Source organism: Gymnoscopelus microlampas (genome assembly GCF_963454915.1).
Source record: "Gymnoscopelus microlampas genome assembly, chromosome: 19".
In the NCBI taxonomy this organism is placed as follows: domain Eukaryota; kingdom Metazoa; phylum Chordata; class Actinopteri; order Myctophiformes; family Myctophidae; genus Gymnoscopelus; species Gymnoscopelus microlampas.
In genome coordinates, this window is record NC_139956.1 from 47,846,858 (window position 1) to 47,853,790 (window position 6,933).

The following is a 6,933-nucleotide window of genomic DNA, read 5'->3' on the forward strand; positions in this document are numbered from 1 at the left end:
TGGACTTCAGAAAAGAATTTGAGTTGCAGAGTAGTTGTTGTCACTGGCATTGATGTGAACCTGCAGCTCCTCACATTTGCAGCAGGACGAGAGAAGTGGGTCTTGCTGCACCTGTCTGACCAGCCATCCAGAAATGTATGTTAAAACTTCGTTTTTGATGCAGTCTGAAGCTACAGTCTCCACAGTCACCGCTGTCAGGTCTTCACACTCAGGAACACACTGTAACATAAGCACAAGTTGGAACAACTTGATGAATTAAAATTGTCTGAATGGACAGCAAATAGAGGTAGGTGATTTGATTTTAAATGCATTAATTTCTTTACTTGACTAGGAAAGAACGATTGAGTGTAAGAAGCACATGTTTCAAGGAAGACATGCAAATATATTAATTATATTCACACAATGCATCACCATATTTGGAGTCTGCCATATACAAATCTGTATGTTATGCACCCAGGTGTAAACAGTGCAGTGCAACAAAATACATGTTGCTGTTGCCAATTAGGAATGTACAGTGTGTCCAGTAAATGCAATTGTAATTTGTCAATTGTATTTACACTAGGAACCTGTATATTCTGCCAACATTTTAACGTATAAGGTGAGCAAATGTCCACATTTATTTTCAACGCTTGATGTTTGTTGATACACACCTTTGAAGTAGATGCTGTTGGGGGGTTGGAGTGAAGTGGGACATCAGACTGGTCAGTACATGGTGGATTGATTGGATTGATCTGTTCAGCACTGAACAAAGGGATGTCATTGCCAGGCCAAAGGCATGGCAAGAGAGTATGTTTTGCATCCTGTCCGTCCGTCTGTGTGTGTGTGAGTGAGAGTGTGTGTCTGTCCGTCCGTCCGTCCATCCGTCTGTCATTCTGTGTACAGCTAATATCCGGCACTGTTGGCTTGCTCGGAGCAAAACTGTGCACACACACTCCCTGGATGCCAATTCAGAACCTCTGCCCCAAATTTTTCACATGGGCCTTTTATAGTGCCACCAGGAGGCCGATTTGTGCAAAACACATTTTTTTACAGTACTCCTATGCAAATCAGTACACAGTATCGCTATAGTCATTAAGCGAAACAGGTCTTTCAGATTTTTCAGATTCTATCCTGATTGGCTAAAATTGCCTTCCAAAGCTTTGACATTCCCTTCAGATTTCTATAGTAATGTGATCAAGACGGAACTGTTTGATTTTTCATATTCCATCCTGATTGGCTAAGATTGACAAAAAAAGTTTGCCGGAGTGGCCCGCTTTGAGCGAACGCCGCATTCGATTGCCGTGAAACTTTGCACGCACATTCGCACTACGTTGAGGAACAAATGCCACCCTTTTAACATTGCCCTATTATAATGCCACCAGGAGGCCAAATTTTGCTAAACTTTTTTTTAAATATTACTCCTACAAATTTGGTCCAAACATCACGCGCCTACACATAAAAATATTTATATCAATTAATTTAAGCCTAGAATCAAGCCATCCAGGATCCTGGTGAATCATGACCATAAAACATTTGATTGTGTGAAAAAAAAATGTTTTGAATTATGTTATACAATATTTCATAAATACCCTTTGTTTTGCGGTTTAAAAAATAAATAAATCACAGAATCAAACATTTTATGGTCATGTATAACCAGGATCCTGGATGGCTTGATTCTAGGCTTAAAATAATTGATACAAATATTTTTGGAAATCTCTATGGGAAAAGAAAAATGGGGTCTGGAACGATGGAACCAGAAAATGGCCTCCACTGCACAAACTGACTCTCTGACTACTGAAAATCTACTTGTGAGGCCCTCTACTGTAGATTTCATCAAATCCTCAGTATTCATTTATCTTAGCTGAGTGGGTAGAGGCATCCTGGTTGGAAGGTCGCAGGTGGTGGAAAAAGTACTCAACATTTTTACTTAAGTAAAAGTATCAATACTGCAATATAGAAATACTCTGTTAGGGCACGGTCCCACCACACTTTTATTTTACCTATGGGGCGGAATCTGCCAATGCTTTGACAATACAAATGCGTGGATTCACGCTCTTGCGCATCTTTCCGCTTGTCGCGCACATCTTGCGTTTATGCACTCTATGCTGCTTTTCCCCCTCTGTCCAATCGGGTGAGTGGAAGGCGGAACGTCCCAAGCCTCAGGAAGCAACATTGGCGGCATAGACAATTTTGATGTATTTTTACTTTACTGGAGTATTTCCAATTTTCTGTACTTTTACTTCTACTCCACTGACCTAAATCATATACACTGTGACACCAAATTACATAACATTTGCTCTACAAAATCATTAAAGTAAACACATTACTATTTAGGCTTACAGTACAATAAATTGCCTTTGAAATTGGCCATTCTACTCGTATGTTTGGTATTGTAATTATATTTTGATGCCAATAGTATTACTTTGTACCTTTACTCAAATAGAGGACTTGTAACAGTACGTAAGTATGTATTCTACATTGAGGTATTGCTATCAATACTATTAACTGTGGTTTTATTTCATCAATTTAAATGTTTGTGGATTAGTTGTCCATGCTGAGACATTACCAGCTGTCTAAATGTCTAGTCTTTGAAATGGTATTCTGATGACACCTGGTGCCTTTATAGGGCAACAACAGCCTACAATGAGTTGTTACAATCTCATGAGACTGGATCAGCTTTTTTTCTACTTCCAACCGTTATAAAGTTGTTGTAGAGTGTATGCAGAATAACTTCACTTGTGATCTGTCCTGCTAATAGTTATAGTATTACATTATTACACATGACTGACATAAATTCAGTGGTGTAAAGTAACTAAGTACATTTACTCAAGTACTGTCCTTGAGGATTTTTTTTTACTTTACTGGAGTATTTCCTATTTTCAATACTTTTATTTCTACTCCATTAATTCTCAGATACAAATATTGTATTTCTACTCCAGTCCACTACAATTATTTGACAGCTTTAGTTACTAGTTATTTTGCAGATTTATATTATTATCACAAAACAATAACATACATTAACCACTATATGTCGGCCATTTGAAAATAGCCGATCTACAAGCTCACAATGCGTTGTGATGCGAGGCATTGTGAGCTTGTAGATCTGATTTTCAAACGATTTGTATACATTATGAACTTGTGAAATGGGACATTCTGCACAATGAGTACTTTTACTTTTGGTACTTTAAGTATATTTTAATGCCAATACTTTTATACTTTTACTCAAGTAAAGTTTGATTACCAGACTTTTACTTCCCCACAGTCCCACCAAAACATGGCCCATCGGTCACTCACTTTCAGGACCCTCCCCGTAGCCCGCACCGCCATCCATAGATATATATAAACACTGCCGCCATCTGCCTTGAGCACCATGGTGCTTCCTGAGTCTTGGGACGGTCCGCCTTCCGCTCACCCGATTGGACAGAGGAGGAAAATCAGCTCCTGCCTCCAGCAGTTTTATGCTTCAAATGGACAAATCGTGTAGAGCGGATAAACGCAAGGTCTGCGCGATAAGCAGAAAGATCCGCTCTTGCGTGAATCCACGCATTTACATTGACAAAGCATTGGTAGATTCCGCCCCAGAGGTAAAAAAAAAAGTGCGGTCGGACCGCGCCCTAACAGAGTATTTCTACACTACAGTATTGATACTTTTACTCAAGTAAAAGATGCGAGTATACTTTTTCCACCACTGCATACATTTGACATGAATATTTTGAGCATCTGTTTATAGCTGGAAGGGAACTCGTAAAGACTTCTCTTATCAATTATTTGGGGTTTCGACCATACCTATACCTATAATATTGGAGTTATTGCAAACCGACCACTAGGAGGCAAACCCGTCTCGTTTGCGATGGTTTTTGAAAACCTTATGCCCTTTTTTTGACGAGTTCCCTCCCAGCTTTTATTATTGTCATCATATTTTTTATTGAACTGGTGTTCTAATTTCAACGTGTGTCCTCACTGCTTGAATTGACCCTGATTCTACATATTGATTAGAAAAAGGTTAATCCATAGTTATTGTATATCTAGTCAACATACCTAACTGTCAAAGGTAGTTTTGATATGTCTCTGAAATTATAGAACAAATAAACTATTGAATAGTCTGTTCCAACCCTGCTTTTACACACACACACACACACGCACACGTCGCGCAGACCTTCAGCTTATCCGCTCTACACGACGTGTCCATTTGAAGCATATAACTGCTGGAGGCAGGAGCTGCTTTTCCCCCTCTGTCCAATCGGGTGAGTCGAAGGCGGACCGTCCCAAGACTCAGGAAGCAACATGGTGCTCAAGGGTGGTGGGGGACAGTCCTGAAAGTGAGTGACAGGTGGGTCACTGCCGTTTTTTAGAATCCGCTGGCTGCAAAAAACTGTGGCCGCGCACAACCTGCGTTTAAAAGCAGCCGACCATGTTTTACCGCACTTTTATTTTACCTCTTGGGCAGAACCTGACAATGCTTTGTCAATGCAAATGCGTGGATTCCTGGTCTTGCGGATTTTTTCCAAGAATCCACGCATTTGCATTGACAAAGCATTGGCAGATTCAAAAAATCTCAAGGTATACGCCGTACACAGCATCTGACGGTAGAACACACCACTGGTTTTAGACAATATTATGTTGTATGATCTGACATTATGATCTAATGTGAAATACTATATGACTGTAAAAGTAGTGTGAAATCATTCTTGGTCTGGAACCAGTATTTATCAAAACACAACAGGACAGTACTGCAACATTCAAGATGTTTATTCCGTACATTGCATACAGGCACAAGTGTGAGATTATTTGGTTTTGGCTTCTTGACATTGTAGCAAGAATAATAAAAAGACAGTAACAAAAGATAAGAAATTAGCAAGATAAAAAAAAATCTATATATCTCTATAAATCTATATATCACACTCTGAGATGACTTTGTAAGAGGCTGCGTGCATTCTACCCAAAAACAGCCATTTCTGCTTACCTAACCCTATGTTTATATGTATGTAATGTGATGTAACAAAGAACACATTTCATAGTGATAAGTACAGTGACTCTTGTATATCATATGTAAACACAAACTGTTGCACAACAATGTAAACAGTGAACATGGACTTTAAGTGTTGCTCATTAAATGAGTCAAACAGGTAAACATTCATGGAGGAAAAACTGTTCCGAGATCAGATCTCATCACAACCTGTATTTCACTGTGTTCTATTAGCATCTGTTCTGTGTCCATATAGGAATGAAAAATAACACATCTGGATACATGTGATGACGGTGGAGGGTCAATTTTGACACTGTTAGTATCTGTGTCATTTTAAGATTTCTTTGGCTATTAAAAAATAGCAAATATACAAGCTCATAGCGCGGCAATATGAGCTTGTAGATCTGCTATTTTTTTTTTTAACAAAAGTCGTGAAAATGTGTGCAATTTCTTTCAAGCGAACATGTGTAACTCAAATCTTTGGAACAAAATATTTAACAAATGTTCACTTTAAAAAATATATATTCAAAGATTTGCAACCTTTTCACGATAAAAATAAATAAAACAGATCTACAAGCTCGTAGCGTGGCACCGATTGATTAGCCAAAGAAATCTTAAAATGACACAGATGCGTTCCCGGTCTTAATGGGTTAACGCTGTACTGCGCCCAGTCACGTGAATTAATGCAGCTTTTCCGTTAGATAAGTTAACATTATAAACTGTTACTTTGCAAACAGTACTGGCTCATATATTACTTATAACAAGTAGAACATGTGTAATTTTTAAGCAAACTATCACTTTAAGTGATAATTATTTCTGAGAATGTTTTACATTCACAGAGCATTGCTCCCTTATGTCAAAGCCCACCTTGAAATGATATGGAACATTACACACTCACACCACTACACCACTGTAACATTTAGCCATTAGATACCATTATATACAGAAGAACAACTCATACATGCATCTATACTGTGGATTGTCTCACGCATTTATACTGTGGATTGTCTCACGCATTTATAATGTGGATTGTCTCAAAGTCATTATCAATTAGAGATGTCATCTAAGCATTAGCTGCTCTCTGCTCTGGTCTGATGAGTGGATGGACCAAATCAAGTGGTATAATATACCTTTTTTTGATAGATGCTATAGTTATACTATGCAGATCTATGTTGGTTACTTGTTCACATGTTATTGTTAATTATATTCGTTTTGTTTGACCAAAAATGTTAAGAATGCTATTGATTTGATTGATTAGATTGGATCTTGGTAAAATAAATACAAGTAATCACAATATAACTAAAACCCAGGATAGATAAACACAAAACAGCATAATGAAACACTTGTTTCCAATGTGATCCTGTTATTTAGATAGATGCTAGGTTTGATGTTTACCTGGTATGTTCTAGTTAGTTTGTAGCACTAAATGGTTTTCGTTACACTATTTAAGTGACTATTTCCCCTGTTGTTTGTTGAATAGTATTCATGCCATTTACTCAGATCTGACTCTTAAGTCACTCTGGATGAGATTGTCTGATAAATTCCTACATTGCAGATTTTCTCTCTGGGCATCCAGCCACTGAGAGGGTCCAAACCTAAACATATCTAGTTAGTATATCTATCTGGACAAAAAGCTGGACTAGTCCCTATAAACCCAGATGTCGTAAGACCTGGAACTGTGTCATTTTTAGATTTGAGCTAAAAAGCATTATTTTACACTTTGGGCTATTCAAAAATAGCAGATATACAAGCTCATAGCGCGGCAGCAAGTGCCGCGCTACGAGCTTGTAGATCTGCTATTTTTGAAAAATCGTGAAAATGTGTGCAAATCTTTGAATATATATATTTTTAAAGCGAACATTTTTAACTTTGCTTCTGGGGGGTCCCTGGAACAAAATATTTTGATGGGGGTCCGCGGCCAAATACATATCATTTTGGGGGTCCTTGACATGAAAAAGATTTAGCACCACTGATATAGAAACAGTTTT

At 38.1% G+C, this 6,933-nt stretch overlaps 1 long non-coding RNA gene across 1 annotated transcript in view; it reads right to left on the reverse strand.

Moving 5' to 3' along the window:
- Nucleotides 1-4,713: 4,713 nt before the first annotated feature.
- The window catches only part of LOC311035488, a 65,825-nt gene continuing 63,605 nt past the window's right edge, over nt 4,714-6,933 (reverse strand). The window contains exon 2 of the long non-coding RNA XR_014599722.1: nt 4,714-6,591. This is a non-coding gene — a long non-coding RNA (uncharacterized lncRNA). The remainder of the gene's footprint in view (nt 6,592-6,933) is intronic.